The sequence below is a fragment of the Bombyx mori genome, chromosome 27 (assembly GCF_030269925.1).
Source record: "Bombyx mori chromosome 27, ASM3026992v2".
NCBI lineage: Eukaryota > Metazoa > Arthropoda > Insecta > Lepidoptera > Bombycidae > Bombyx > Bombyx mori.
In genome coordinates this window covers 10,966,525-10,983,601 of record NC_085133.1, presented here as the reverse complement: position 1 = coordinate 10,983,601, position 17,077 = coordinate 10,966,525, and the positions used below count along the sequence as shown (strand labels likewise).

The window sequence follows — 17,077 nt, the reverse complement described above, 5'->3', positions numbered from 1 at the left end:
GCTAAATAAATAATCAATTACTCAGAAGAGAGGAATTCTACAATGGTCTAGCCGAGCTGAGAATGCCACTTCCCCGTCATCGTGTCTGTGGTTTCTAGTAAGACTAGTAACGGTAGTTAAACCAATAGAAATAGTATTATTATAATGGGATATAACCTAAAACAATTTAATTTCGTTATCTTATTATCTTATTTAATAATATTCATTTATTGCACAACACCATCCAGACAATAATGTTAGATCCGACAAATCGCTATGAGTAAGCTCCTTGACTACAAAATCGGACGATGTCATTAGTCCGGGAGCTGTTCCACTTCACGCACGGCATCGGATCTGGTGTTTTTTTTTGTGTCAAATTACTTGCAGCGGATGTAATCAATGCTCGAGGAGAACAAAAAACACATCGAAATTTTATTGTTTCGTGTCTAATGTTCGCGGTTTAGTAATTTGGCGCATGAAAAACTAATGTTCATTTTGGTTTCATTAAATTTTATTCGTCATAATTTTATAAGTCCGGGAATTGAGTGATTGATTTTTTGTTAGTTTTTATAAGTACATAGCTAACGTAGAGCACACAGAACATGCTGGGCCGCGTGTCCGGGAGGGAATATTGGGTTCTTCAATAAAATACTGATGGTATATTAGGCATTTATTGCACACCTTGCTTAGCCGGCGGTAGGCAAACGACTGCCCTCGCAGGAGCGTCGCCCGAAATCGCACATACATACACGCAACATTGCATATTATATACACTACAATACGTTCAGCTTAATTATTTGAAGAGTGAAGGAGAGGATACAACTCCTCATTTAGCGGCTATCAGCGTCCACTACATACTACGTGAATGCCGTCACCCACTTTTTTGCTTAGGTGAGTGAACGAGCTCACGGTCCACCTGGTTACTGGAGCCCTTAGATATTAACAACGTAAATGTCGCAATCCATCTTGGGATATGGGTTTTAAATCTCAGTTTTTTATAGCAGAACGACTGCCCCACCCAAACCCTGAAACAGAAAGCGTGGTGGTACTTACTGGTGCGGGCTCATGAGACGCCCTACCATCATTAAAAGGAAAGTTCGTTTCTACATAGTAGCTGTTATGAGCATAGGGCCTGTCCTTATTACAAATACCCTACCGGTTCAGTCTTAACCTCATAAGGGCAATCATCATTCCCACTTTAAGGCAGCACGCTGAACTCTTAGTTACTCTGGAATGGCTGCTGTTTCCCAAGACTAGAATGTCTAATTGCAGCGGGGCAGAAATAATAAGAATTCTGGACGAAAGACTTTTAAGAAACGTTAAGGCTTTAAAAAGTGCACCTAAATTAATTATTACACTTTATAACAAATGCCATAATTTTGTACCCCAGTAACAAAACATTATTATTATATTTGGAATATTTAGTGTAGTTAATTAGGTTGTAGCATATAATCTATAAATAATGGGTTCACATGTCTGCTTTGTAATTACCTTTGGTTATGGCACTCGAACGTATTTTATGGTACGACGAGCTTTGTGGTTTAATTTCATAAGATTAGGCGGAAAAATTTAATGTATATATTTCTGTGTAATAGAAATCGCTAAAACTCATTACATGAAAAATATTAAATTACTAGCGGCCCGCTCCAGCTTCACTCGGGTCTCTTATAAAAAATTCCAAATTAACAATCATAAATACACACACAAAAACCCTTCTATTTGCGTCATATTACTAAAATAAGAAAATTATAAAGATAGTTTTGAATAATCTTGGGTTCATTATTGGAGTTTTAGCCCTATTTAAAAAAAAAAAGAATATAGCCAATGTCACTCGGGGATAGTGTAGCTTCCAAACAGTGAAAAAAATTTTCAAATCGGTTCAGTAGTTTCGGAGCCTATTTAATACAAACAAACCCTCAAACAAATCTTTCCTCTTTATAATATTAGTATAGATTACAATTACTGCACAGGTACATACGTTTTATTACTGGTATATACGAGTATATGTGTAGATTTTTTGATAGAAACAGACAATTATTTAAATAACAGAATATGACGTCTATCATCTTAAGCGGGCGAGTGCAAGCTAACGAACACGGTCCATAGTCGTCGCAGCTTCTATGAAATCTGGTTTGTTGACCACAAGTAGTTGGTTACTTGCAAATGTGTAGTTATTCAGACATATTGTAGTTAGTTATAGCATTAATGTTCTGTATCTCGCTTCCACCTGTGACTGGGTCCAAACGTGTGGGCGGGACGCAGAACATCGCGGGGCGTGTTTCATAATACTGATTCTGATTACATTCCTACCAATTAGTTTCTTTATAAAAGCCTTCATAAAATATATTTCTTGAATTCTAAAAGAAAATCTAATATATATCAGGAACTCTGTTAAAGTCGTATAATAATATAAAATGCTAATCGCGAGTCGCGAGGTATCAATGGCGCGCCGTTCTGAATTAAATTATTCATTAGTTTCACTAAGTATTTTTATAATCACATGAATATTAATATGGGAAATTTTCGAAAAAAAAAGACAGCGTTTATGTATTTGGGTGTCTGACAGTACCCATGGCAATGGCAATGGCAAACAATGCCATTCTTGCTTCTTGCTGCCTGGAGATTTCCCTCTGCTAAATGTGAAGCTAGCCCTCTCTCTACAACTCGTATTCCCATTTGGTGTTTCTTACCTAAACAAATAATATGGATGGTGAAATTATAATTTATCTCTATACGATGCCTGATGACTCTTAATAAAACCATCGTCATATACCAGAATCATAAAGTATTTTGCGGACATAAATATAATAATAATTCTGGTATAAAGATTAAGCAAATAATTAAGGTATGTCATTGATGCAATCAATAATTTGCATCAAACTCTTTTTTACAATTTTACCTACAGCTTACGATTTCGACTATAACGTGAGAGATATGAATAAGTACTTAAAGTAACATATAAATTAATAAAAATAATAATCTTAAACATGTTTTAACAAAAATATGTCATAGCTTACAGCAGTCTGTATTATTATTCACATAAACTGTTAGAAAGACGATTGAATCACTTTTTTACTCTAAGCAAACACTAATTATAAGTTATGTAGTTTATATTGTTTTGTGCTTGTTACAGGTAAAAGAGTTCGGTCCGGTTGTTAGAGCTTTGACCACAGAGGACCGAGGGCCGCGCCGGTGAGCAGCAGTGCATTAACGTCTGGTCGTCGACAGCTCGGTACGTTGATTAGAAGCTACGAACCGCCTTCAGCTGTCACTTGGTCCTCGGCACAAGTTGCAGGAGACGTAATTAAATAAACTGGGACAAATCACGCACCGTCACCCGGCCCAGAGTGGGGCTCTGTACTATCAAAACCGGAGCCTTACATACATACTTACTGGTGGTAGAACCTCTTGTGAGTCCGCACGGGTAGGTACCATCACCCTGCCTATTTCTGCCGTGAAGCAGTAATGCGTTTCGGTGGTGGATGGACGAGTTCACAGCCCACCCGGTGTTAAATGGCTACTGGAGCCCATAGACATCTACAACGTAAATGCGCCACCCACCTTGAGATATAAGTTCTAAGCTCTCAGTATAGTAACAACGGCTGCCCCACCCTTCAAGCCGAAACGCATTACTGCTTGACGGCAGAAATAGGCAGGGTGGTGGTACCACTGGTACCTACCCGTGCGGACTCACAAGAGGTATGTCCTACCAACTGTAAAGTAATACTTGTCGACTTTCGATGTATTTAAATAGTCGGAATAAAAATACCACCTTTCTAGTATCTACATGTGGTTAGCAAAGCTTAGTAAGTGTCGGTGGCGGCATAATGCCCATATTTCATCAACATAATAACTAACAAAATACATGACAAACGAACTGATTAACAAACCGTCTGTTACCAACCATTATAAAATCACAAATATATGCCTAATATACTGTAATTCCACTTTTATTAAGACTAGTTGACCCGGCAGACTTCGTAGTGCCTCAATCGATAAATAAAAGACCTAAACTTTTGTATAAAATAAACTTAAAACAAAAAGAAGGAAAAATAAAATTGTTATTTTTATTTAAATCCGAGCAATTTCATATTTATCTACTTTTTAAACCTTCTCTGGACTTCCACAAATAATTCTAGACCAAAATTAGTCAAATCGGTCCAGCCGTTCTCGAGTTTTAGCGAAACTAACGAACAGCAATACATTTTTCTATACTAATATTATAAAGAGGAAAGATTTGTTTGTTTGTTTGTTTCGAATAGGCTCCGAAACTACTGGACCGATTTGAAAAATTCTTTTTCCATTAGAAGCCGACATTGTCCCTGATGAACATTGGCTACTTTTTTAAATTTTTTTTAATTTTTTTTTTGGTTTCATGTGTGTTTTAATGTTTCCGAAGCGAAGCGAGGGTGGGTCGCTAGTTTATATATAGATAGATAGATATTATAATACTTTTACCGATTCGCTGTCAGCCATGCCTTGCGACCACCTATCCTGGGTTAAATGGGGGAGGCGTGGTCGGTCGATGGTCCACGGCGTCCACATTATTGAGTATTTCTGGGAACAACACTCCGGAATGGTATTGCATCGAGCCGCGCTATCGATTCCGACCTGTTGACTCTGCCGGATGTACCTACACCTACGTACATATATCTGGTTTCGCTTGATCGCTATTTCGAATCTCATATCATTACCCGGAATGAAGAATTTGTTTAAACAGCTACGTAGTCTCGTAGCGTCAGTGAAACAACAAACTATGTTCAGTTTGTTCATTTCATAGATTGTTGGAGCGCGATAATAGCCACTGAGAGTGCACCGGATAGGCCCAGTGGCCCCAGGCGATATGTAATAGTACATCTCCACGCAACATATTCACCATGACGTCACGTGTAAGGGTTGCGCGATGCACACCGGCTTATTCTTTAAGAATAGCTGGCCGGCTTGCAGTACTTATGATCACATGTTGTCTTTTATAACATCGATGAAGTGGTACGCGAGTGCCGGCATATTACATAAATAATAGTTTAAAAAAACTAACAAAATACGCTTTTATAGAAAATCCAACTAAAAATTAAAAAATAAATTTTATTAAATTTGAATTAAAAATAGTAAGAAAAAATGATTTTATTGTAAAAAAGCGTGGGGTGCTTTTCAGGATATTATCAAAATAACCTTCTATTCATATTTGTTCATAAAACATTTATAACTACTGATACCATGCACCCCACGCTATCGAAGAGTTTTCGGCCACAGTGGTCGTCTGGTGTGGTGGCTCTACGAGTGATGTGCGCTGCTCACTACCGCTTCTTGCAACCCTTCGGGCTATGTCAGTTACTTTCGTTCTTCTGCAAATCTCCTCATTTCTGTTTCATTTTCGCAGATAAACTCCGAGCATAGATAACCCTCTCCATTGCTTTTTGAGCGACTTTGATCCTCCTGACACAGCCCATCGTCAGCGACTACGTCTCACTGTCGTATGTCATCATTGGCAACACACTGGTCAAAGATTTTTGTTTAGAGACATGCGGTATTTGGGATGAGAAGATTTTGCGTAGCTTTCCTTTCCGTTGTCACAGTGACTCTTTACCGAAAAACAATAATTTTGTTAAATATATGACTATGGTTACCGTCCCTAATATTGCAAAATATATTATTACAATATAAAAAAAGGTTTCTTTTTCAATCCTTTCCTAAGAGATTGGACTTTACCCCTTTAAAAATAAATTTTACGGTTCAAACCAGAGAATATTTTGTTAGAAAAGCGATTGTGTTAAGGTGAATACGAGAACTGTTGAACACGTGTCATTACTCTCATGCTACCGATGAGGAAATATCCATGGATCTAGCCATCAGATTCTCCTGGGGTCAGGGTATATGGGGGTCAGATTCATTGCCCTCTTTCAAAGTCAATACATAAAAACGAAGTGTGAACTCGCCTAACTCGTCAAACAAGCGTTTTGCTGTAAGAAATTTCAAATATTTACCGAGTGTGCACTTGAATGGGCTGAGCTATAGTAGTTTCATATCTTTCACTACATTCGTAAACTTTATGACCTATAAAACAGAATGTTTAGTGAAAATAGCAACGGAGCGTAGCGTTTGTAAAGGCTCAGCTCGGACGCGGAGTGTTCTCGCCGACGCGTCTTTTATCACCTTCATGTTTTTATAAAACATTAAAGTATATTTAATGCAGCTATCTTGCTTTGATATGTTTTATTTGAGGAAGAAAATATAATTTTTAGAAACACGAATGCCACACTTGTGCTTCTCGGTTTCTCAGAGCCGAGCTGGTCGAGCCAGTCTGTCGCTGCGGATTTGTTTAAGATCGTCGTCAGAGACATTAATTAGTAAATTTTTCAAATTTCCTTGATTGTAATTGTAAAAGTATAAGTGTAGTTTGCATAACTGGGTGAAGAAGTTCACAGACTAAACAATGTTAAGTGGTTATAGTAGCCACGAATTCAAACCTGGTGGCCCACAATAAGTTCAAAACGATCACTAACGACACTTGTTGCTTTTTGGACGTTCTATTATAACTAATAAGTTCACAGTAATGTGACTGATCATTTATCCGCCATTCGCTGGTCAAAAATGCAATTGCTTTCCAGAATTAAGATTATTAAATATTCTGGGGATGCCAATCACAATGCCAATACATTACTATCTGACAATTTCTCTCGCTCGTGGGGTATTCATAATAACAATAAATATGTGCAATTCTAAATTACATTCTCCTGATTGTTTTAACTGTATTTGAGTCGTTCACAGACGTGTAATCCCATGAGCGTGTATGATTGTACACAAAAATATATGCAAATGTATTCTCAACCATGTTATTCCGGGATCGCGGAATTCCACTTTAATTTAAGATAAACAAGCTCAGCGTTAGTCATTCCTGTTCACTGAACTTTTGTTTGAATCCATTTCGTGTGAGTAATATTCATTCGCAAACTAAGAATGATGTCGCTGATGATCGTGCAAAGGTACAAACGTTAAGTACAAACCACTGAGCCATCACAACTACGACACTACACATCTCTGAAATAGACTACAATATGAATGCTACAGTTCGAATAGCTCCGTCATCAAAGCTTTAGATAGAATCAGAAATTGGATCCGAAACTAGGATTAGTGTACTCTCTGAAGGCAACCGGATGAACTGAACTAATCTTGATCCTTGCTCTGTGGCCGTTGAATCTCAGTTTTGGTATTTACGGGATTAATGGACTCTGTGTTACACAGGTCGGATCAGTACGGGCTACGTTATTACCGGAACGTACTAGTTTAAAATCACGGCAGCCTTCAGTAACAGCTGTCAGCAGAGAAATGTGCACTCGCAAACACACGTCATATTTAACACATAACTTGAGACATAAAACGTTAACGTGTGATATTATTGATACTGATACGAATTGTTCAATTTCAAATGATCTGTCTGCAATTAGCACCTTATATAGTGTATATATAGCATGTATCTATGTAGCACATTTACCAAGAGCTTGGGTTTTAAGCATTGCCAATTATAATGAGATAAACTCAGACCGAGAAAACAAAGAAAAAAACTTAATTGGATTATCCTTCTCTGATATGAGCAGAAATGTTAGTGAAATTGCTCGGCGCCAAATACATTTCAAGTCAGGTATTAGTTGTCCACGTTCCGGGACTTTTAAATATAAAAGCGGGCACCCCGCACGCAGTACATTGAACAAATAAAATTTGGAGGGCGACGTGCCTCGTGACGCGGCAGTCTTGAGCAGAGCACTGAACGAACCAAAACAAGTGAATGGAAAACTCATGAATATAACATAAAAGCTAAATTATTTCCTTTATCGGGAACAGTTTCACCTTACAGCCATTTAGCACCCCTGCCATGGGGAATTCTATGGGAAAAAATAACAAAATCCAATGCCTTCGATTTGTATTCCTCTTGCCGTTGGGGATTTCCGTTGTTTTTTATATTTCTGCTTCTTCCCTCTGTTTTAATATGAAGCCGATTCGAGCGGTCCAAGGCACAAGACAAGCATCATTAGTACTAATTACACATAACGGTAATGGCTATAATAATGAGGGTAAGTTTTTAAAAACATTTCAAAATGTACTTAGACATTCTTGAAGCATATTTAATTAGGATGATAAGCTAACACACACACACACGCACGTTGAACAGAAGACATTGTTTTTTAGTTATCAGTCATAGTTTCTGTAGAATCTTGAGTAATTTCTGTGGAGATGAGCTGTATTCAGAGTTTTACTTAATCGTTATAAGTGTCGTATGTTGGCTTCCAAGTTGTTGTTGTTTTAGTGTATAGTATTTGCAGAGTTGTTTGCTCAGTAGAAAGACAACTAAATACCATTCCGTAGAATCAAACCGACATTTTTTACAAATTTAAATAATGAATAAAATTGTGACCGCAATACAGCAATTAGCTCGTAAGTTGCGCCAGAGCCGAGACGGTCGGTCAATGTTTATAGAGGAAAAACCGGGCGGAACGAACAACGGCCATCCGACGGTAAATAAGGCGGACGGGATGAATGCGAATTGCACTCCGCACTCGCAAACACACGAGCCTTGCTCGATAGCCAGATATCGATACACCGGCCCGATGGAAGAATCGTGTTCTCTTCCACGAGGGAGATGCGGCGAGACTACTATTGAATTACTCCGGCAAATAAATACGAGTTTACAGTTCGAGACGGTGTAATCAAAGCGTATTGTTGTGTCAGACGGGGGGTATATCTTGATGATGTGCTGCTCGTCTCTCAGGATCTTTTGAAAATGCATGATCTTATAGAGTACGCGTCAATGTAAAATAAACACTCTGCTCTAGCTACCTTGTTTTATCTGACTTTTTAATCCGAATTTTTATTAAACTATTGAGTTTCGTAAAGAATCGTGTAGCTTAGCAATGTTGCTGTCACCAAGCATAACTATTTCAAAATTAAACCTTTCAAGAATTTTACAATTTAAAGAGTTCCGAACATTTGTAATCTCTTTTTTTTTAATACGCTTTTATTAGCTTCAGACGTATGTATGGTTGTAATCTTTGAACATGATTTTGACCCCCTTCAAAACGTTTTATTTTAGTGTATCTTGCAAACAACTCAAACATGACCAGATACATGAAACGTGACGTATAACCCGACCGCGGTGTCTCTGAATCCGTTTTGTAAAGAAGATTCTGGTAAATCGGGAACTTCGCAGCTATCTTTTGTTTTTGTATTTTCAGTGGAGACGATGCAACAGATTATTGGTGCTTATAATAAACAAACAAAGGCCTAAAAATGAAAAAAGAGAAATACAAAAGTAATGAACACTTAATGCTTCCGTAGAGGCTTTAATGGATCGCACTATGGACCTCACTATGAGTTTCACTGAAACGTTCGTAATTTTACCAAATACCTACGACACATCTTAGTCATGAGTCGGATGCAGTCAAACGGAATTCAGAAATACTGAATCACAGGATAGTAAAGATCACGCTAAAGACTCATTAACAAATAGGCGACTCGAACCACGGTTGGTCATTCAAACAGCATTTCTCCATAGACTAAAGGTTAATTCACCATTTAGATCAATGCTGGCGTCTCTCCGGTGTATCTCTGACGATCTCCACACACGCCACCAAGTGTCTTGTTATCTTCGATCGCGAGCCGAACGCAACCTGCTCGCACGCCGCTTGAATTAGAATTAGACGTACTGATTGACTTGCGACGTATTTTTTCACCAAAACCAAAATATACAGAATTTTCGCTCTCTCTAATTTAAGATACAGAGTTAATTCGTAAAAGGCGTACTGATCAAGGATTTATCTACAATAGAAATAGAGGAATTTTGTATTCTGGACGCAGCACGCCAATTTTTTTGAATTTCCCACACACAAATCTTGGATGAAGTCAGAATAGATGCGGCTACAGTGGCGTACAGGCTTTCGAAGTAAGAGAACGTTAGCTAATTCACATCAAATTAGTGCCCTTTAATCTGGATTTAGTTACAAAAAATGAATAGAAATCGGTGTGGCAAGTCAGTCGCTGTGTCGAGAGGCGTGTTTCTCAGATTGCGTTAGGGGCTAAAGAGGTGCGAGCTGGAAACTACTCGTGTGGTTTATGCATCCAGTAGTTCTCATTACATATTCCAACCTAAAATACACGGTGAACATATTTCAAACATTTAGAGCTTTTATTTTGCATTGCAGCTTAATTAAAATAAACTATGGAGGTGAATGTTTTCTTGGTCATATATTCTCCCGCGTCAGTTGGAATCGTCCATAGAGAACAGTTATTAGATACAGTAACGGCGTCAATAAATAATAAAATACGTTTATTACTGTTATTACTAAGTAGGCAGCGGCTTGGCTCTGTCCGTGGAATTGCTGTCGTCCATGAACGACGGTAACCACTTAGAGTCAAATGGGCCGTATTCTCGTCTGCCTACAAAGTCAATAAAAAAAACAAAAGGCAGTCAAGTATCACCACTTCCTTGACAGCGCCTATTTGAATTTCTGATCCCATCACCAACCTAATCATAATAAATAGCCTTCTAAACGTCAAATAGAAATCTCTAAGTCATAGACTACCCGGCAGGTCAACCAGGGAGATATCATTATACACGCTGTAAACATGCCAACAAATTTGCCTAACAAACGTTATTTTGTTTAGGTAGCGTTCGGCCTCTGGGAAACTTCATAAACTATGTCAAAAGCCAACTTACGGGGTCTGCTCGGAGGAGTGTATTCATTTTGTTCAGCGAACGTCAAGCTCGTTACTGAGTTCCACTCGACTCTTTGTAACATGTATCCGATCTTATTACACGCGGACAGGGTCGCGGGGCTCTTGCATAAGTGATTCCACTATGAAAACAATTAAAGACATTTGTGATCCAAGCATCTTAAACGATAAAACTGTTAAAACGATAAAACTGTTACGCGCTGGGGCTCGGGATAAAAATAAAAATTCCACCAAAATACAGCTTAAAAATGAGACACCAACAATTTTGTCGTTACGTTCTGAAACTTGAAAAAAAAAAAACGAGCATGAATAAGAAATTCCGAACATTCTGGCTCTCGACTGAAACATATCAAAACGCCATCACTTACATTTGCGTTTCACATAACATCAATACTTACGTACTGAATGTAAGGACATAGAATATAAAGACCAGAGCAGACATTTTGCATTACCCAACATTGCCAGATCGTTCAAAATGAAATAGTTTTATTACTAGACTAGGCTACTACTTCGCAAAATAATTATCGGCAATTTATGATTAATTGAAAATGTTGCCATGTTGATACCAGGTTAGCACACTACAAACCGTAGCTTAATTACAATTTTCTTTTTTATTGCTTTATTGGGTGGACGAGCTAACAGCACACCTAGTTTTATTTGGTTACTGGAGCCCATAGACATCTACGACGTAAATGCGCCACCCACCATGAGATATAAGTTCTAAGATCTCAAGTATATTTACAACGGCTGCCCCACCCTTCAAACCGAAACGCATTACTGCTTCACGACAGAAATAGGCAGGGTGGTAACCTACCCGTGCGGACTCACAAGAGGTCCTACCACCGGTAAAGTAAAAACCGTAGTTTCCAGTTTTGGTTAAAGCCTTCGACGTCTCCCACACAAATGCAACTCCTGAGTAACAAGTGCGCCAATGGCTTTCTAATACATGCTTACAATGTTATCGAAAACAAATTAGCAGCCGTCAAGATCTGTCCATTCTGTGTCGTCACGTTCTGCGTCCCCGGCAACCATTCTGGCATCGAGTTGTGAACATATTAAACTCTTATAACCCGTTTCTTGGTTGAACGTGTTCAGCGAGTTTAAAACTTTGTCGCTGATGCCCCTTTCATGGGGTCAGTGCTTATCAAATGTGTGTTACGTTACACAGTTTGAGAAACTTTTTGAACAACTCGTATAACTTAGTGTTTCTAGTTCGTTTTCTATGTGATTTTGATTTGCCTGAGATATCTCGAAAAGATTTTTTTATTGCCCTTATAAACAGACGAGCATACGAACCACCTGATGGTGAGTGGTTACCGTGGCCCATGGACTCCAGCAATGTCAGGGGTCGAAGTCGCTGCATCCCATTAAGTCTCCACAAGCTTAGTTTGAAGAAGGACATGTCATAGCGCTCGGGAAACGTCGTGGAGTGGACCTTATTCCAAAGCCGGATGGTACATGGCAAAAGAGATCTCTGGAAACGCACTGTGGATGACAGCAGCGGCTCCAGGTATAGATGAACTCTACTCCGGTGGTGGACGGTGCGATGGTATTATGTGATTATTCATGTAGCCTTCTTGTGTACTACGCAAGTGCTTACTGAAGTTTGGTATAGATTACACTTATACGAAGACACATCTGAACGAAAGCCATCTTTATGGAAACAGTACTTCGAAATGGCACATTAAAGGATACAGTCGAAGCTAGCGACGGATGATAGATTAAAGGTTTCATTCACGTCTACCTTTCATATTATGTTTTACAAGTTTTTAAATCTATATATTAATACGTGAAGCAAAAACTTTGTACCTTATAGAGAACATATAAAAAGTGCAGAAGTCTAATATTTTTTTTAAATTGTTCATTAAAAATACATTAAATCAACAAAGAAAACATTACACACACTACATACCATGTATTTGACAGAACACATACGTATAAATATACTCTTTGTGTATTGTCAATTGTGAAACTTTTGTTATTCATTAGAGTCTGTGGTCAAATTGAGAATAGATTAATATTGTTTGTTCTTAATATTATTTATTTATAGTTTAGTTTTGGCGAAATCTGTAGTATTATGGAAGTATAATCGTGCTTGACAATAGAGCCATAATTATGTTTAAACTTTTAATTTCAATTAATTATAGTCGAATTTCGACTACTGCTTTTTTTTGAAGTGAAACTTCTTTATCGGCGTTGGAAAAAAATTTACCGTCACATTTTTCGGTTACGCGTCACATTTTTCCGTTACGCGCCATCTTTTTCTTCACCATTCATTGTTGCCGTACACAAGTGAAGGTGCCTCTTTACTCGGTAACAATAATTATAAAATACCGATGATTTTAAGTGGAGATTTTAATGTAAATTTTGCATCGGAAAATTCTTTGAAGCTAGTTGAATTTCTGAAAGATAAATTGAATTTATCCATGAAAAACAGTCCTCAAACGTCAACAACAAGATCTGGCACTACAATTGATGGAGTTTTTACTCGGTCACTAAATTTCGTGGAATGTAAACCATATATTTCATATTTCAGTTACCATAAGCCATTAATTACAAAAATATATAATGACAATGACAATGATAGTAATAATTCTATTACAATTAATGAAATGCTGTAATAATCTTAGTAGCAAAAAGGTAAAGTGAAATAATTGTATTATTTGTATTCATGTCTATGATAATAAAATCCTTTTGTTTAAACTTTATCTAATTTAACTTTATTTAACCAATTTCTAGAAAGTTGCATGTAGATCATTTTTCGAAAAATAAGGCCATAAACAAGTTTCACTTCTTACGTGTGTACACTAGTACACGCACACATTTTTTTTTTTTTGTTTCCTACCTAAGCTGATAGCCTTGAGAGGCTATGTCAGCGTAACCCTAACTTTAGTAGGTGAGCTCACGGGGCTCAAACCTGACGATGTTGCTAACACGAACCCTAGCAAGAGCCGTGCTTCGCAGAATCTACCACCGGATCGGAAACGCGACCCACTGAGAAGATCCGGCGAGAAACTCAGTGGGCTGTGTCTGAGAGTTAATTTGCTCGTCGAGCCCTTCGTCGCAAGCGACGGGTTCGACGAGAACGGTGACCGGTGCTTGAAGTACCTAAAAGCACCGTTAGTGGATCGGGAGGATCCGAGATGACGTGTTTTGGGCGACGTCGACTGCTTTCCATTCTGTCCGCAGGATCGGGAATGTAGTTACCGGCGGCCACGATGAGAGGGTTCTCGTGTCGTGCCGCTTTATCGAAGTGGGACTACTGCGGGGACCACGAGTAAGTATAACATGATGACATAATTATCGCAAACATGACTGTCGTGAACTGTTTTGTGTTGTAAGTGTACAGCGCAGATGTGCAAATGAAGGGAAGTGATGAAATGATGCTAAGCGCATACCGGGCCTAGACTGAGTGTCGTGTCCACGGAAATAAACAAAAACAATATTAATTATTAAGAATTTGTACAACGGTTTGATTAGAACACAAGAGGATGCTAGTCGCCGACACAACTACCTGTTTTAAATTTATCCTTTTCTAAGAAACTCGAGTTCTAAATTGTTTTCAAAAGAACTCAAAGGAAATAAAACATTTTAGAATAAGGTGGCCGCCAGGGAGAAGGAATCCACGAAACATTCACAAAAAAATAACAAACTTAAATAACGTAATGTCGTACTTTCGAATCAAGTGCATTAATAATTCCGAATCCACAAAAACTCATTAAAAATAACACTTGAGAAGTTATAATCGTTGGACGGAGGAGGCGCGCCTATCCTGCCCAAGTTTAAATTAAACTTGTCAAAGTAAGGAGGGTTACTTCCAGAGGAAACTGTACCAAGGGCCCGCGTTGCGTCCTGCCATTTTAATGTTTCGTTTTGTCAGCTTAGTTCGGGAGGAACGCAGAACATCCTTTTTTTTTCTTTTCTTATTTCGCACGTTATTTCTTTGTCAGTTTTAGGTCGTCTATGTACATATATTGTTTAACGTGAATGAATCAGATGAAGTAAATTTCCGCGCAGAAGAGATGTAATTAATATGCTTACGTTACAATATTGCGAGCCACACAGAGCGCGAGGGCGACTAGATATAACGTGCGAATCAAATATTTGGAGCGTAATTGAATTAAAATTAGAATTTGTTTAAATTGAACTCTAAAGTCAAATTGAAATAATACTAGTTCGGAGACTCGTCCTGATAACGCGTTGCAAGAAACAACAAAGCAATACAGTTGAAACCCCATTTTGCTGGTTCACAAATAATGAGATTGACATGTTCCGCGGGATCTCCGATATTTCCCGGCGGAACCCGAATTTTTTTTAAGAATATTCCGCAACCCGCGACAGTTCGGTGATGCATACGAAATCAGGGATGTCCGGGAAAAGTAATTCCTTTTTGAGGGCACAATTTTCTCCCTATCTCCCCAATAGAGTTTTAATTGTATGACCCGGAATCTCCTTTCGTAAATGCGATCCGTTTTCTTGGCTTTTTGACTTTTTGTGAATGTTGACTGAAGTCTACGTTTTGATGGAATCAGCTATTATAAGCTCGCTCGGGGCTCACGTGAGATGTTTGAAGTTGACTAAGTACACTGTACTCACATGTACTCACTGTGGTGGCTGGTGCTGAAGCAGGTACAAATCCTTCGACCGGCAACCGTTGATGCGAGAGAATTGAGGCTATGATCGTTTGTATCGAGGTGGGGCTTGGCATTCAACTACGGAGCTTAAAAGCACCGATTATAACTTAATACCATTCGGACCGTGACCTCGACTTCCCCGTTTAATAAAATAATAAATATGTTATTTAACATATTATTTGTGTTGTCTTCAGAATTGTCGCCCGTATCGATGTGATTAATTGCCACATACATATAATAGTACCTACAAAACAATCTCACTATAATGAGCTTAGAATACTTTCACAGCGACTCAAAACGCATTTCGTATTTTACGTTAGAAAACAGACGGTAGTATATTAATTGAGGTAAATAATGTTAGAATCGATTAGCTCATTAACATCCCGGTCGCGGTACAATCTCGGTGCTATCGACGGATCTAAAACACGACATCCAATTAGCTCCCAATGTAGTGGAGAGACCAGCATCGGCTGATTGATCGATACGAAGACGTCGACTGCGAGTCATTCGAAGCAGCCACGAGATGTACATGAGGGCTTTTTTAATAAATAATTGAAAAAGAAACAAATTCTGATATGAAAGGGCAGATGTACTTACTCGTTCATAACGTTATTTATTAAATATGTGTATCCGGGCTCACTTCACACCGTTGTTGTAGTGTTGACCGGGGGCTACCTCAAACTGCATGCCGCCATGCGAAACTGCAAGGTCGTAGCCGTGGTCTGCTCTACGACAACTTATACAGTTACGCAAATTTATAAGTTTTGGTTTTTATTCCACGATTCTTATCGCGGAAATCGTTTGTAAACATGATTACTATACATATTTCTTAAATAAATAAGATAACCTCCCTGTGAGATTAGAACACCGGCGCGGTCGCATCGCTCGATACGAGTACACCGGCCGTTTTATCCTTTAGACCACGTCGAGTTTGTAGTACTATAGCCTTCAGCTCTAACACTAGGAACAGGCTTAGGGACCCCGGTAACCGTATTCCTCGAACTCGACAAAGAGGTCGACGTGCAACCAAACCCATGCATCAGCCCCCTGAGTTTCTCGCCGGATCTTTTCAGCAGGTCGCGATTCCGATCCGGTAGTAGATTAATTCGCGAAGCAATTGCTCTTGAGTTGTTGGGTCTCGTTCAGAGGCGCTCCGGTAGTTGTTAGCAAATCCCACCCCTTCTGGCTGAGCCTTTGCTCGCCCACCTGTCCTAATAAAACTAGAAAGGCCTCCGAATCACCAGCAAGCCTTCAATTATAAAAAAAGTACCATATATGTATGTAAAAATAAGTCGATACTTTTATAATTTGAAGAAATGTGCTCTGTGCTTTATCATGGTACGCAGCCTTATGGCGACAATCGATATATCTGGCCAAATTAATTATCCAAAACAACATAAATAATAATAAGTGACAATAATATCGCATATAATTGAATACATAGCAGCACCCTCGCGCAGGGGCTGCATTGTGCTCACCCCCGCGAGATCCCGGCGACCGATAACAGTACATATCTAATAACGACTTATTCCTTCCCCTTTGTAATTACTCGCTAACTCGGGTTAATGCTGTTCTAGCATTTTTTTATTGTTAGTGTGGCCCAGAGGCACCACAAACTGAATATAGCAGCACATAAAATGCCCAAATATAATCAATCTGACAAAAACCTAAATCGCGCTAAATATAATTTCAACTTTGCACATAATAAAATAAAAGTTATCAAATAAACCTTTTTTTAA

General features: G+C 38.6%; 1 long non-coding RNA gene across 1 annotated transcript; it reads right to left on the bottom strand.

Moving 5' to 3' along the window:
• Positions 1-638: 638 nt before the first annotated feature.
• LOC134201563 (uncharacterized) lies at positions 639-16,070 on the bottom strand. Its single transcript, XR_009976915.1, has 2 exons — positions 15,936-16,070; positions 639-1,004 (listed from the first exon to the last, which is right to left on the bottom strand). It is a non-coding gene; the product is annotated as an uncharacterized LOC134201563 (long non-coding RNA).
• Between the last annotated feature and the right edge of the window lie 1,007 nt (positions 16,071-17,077).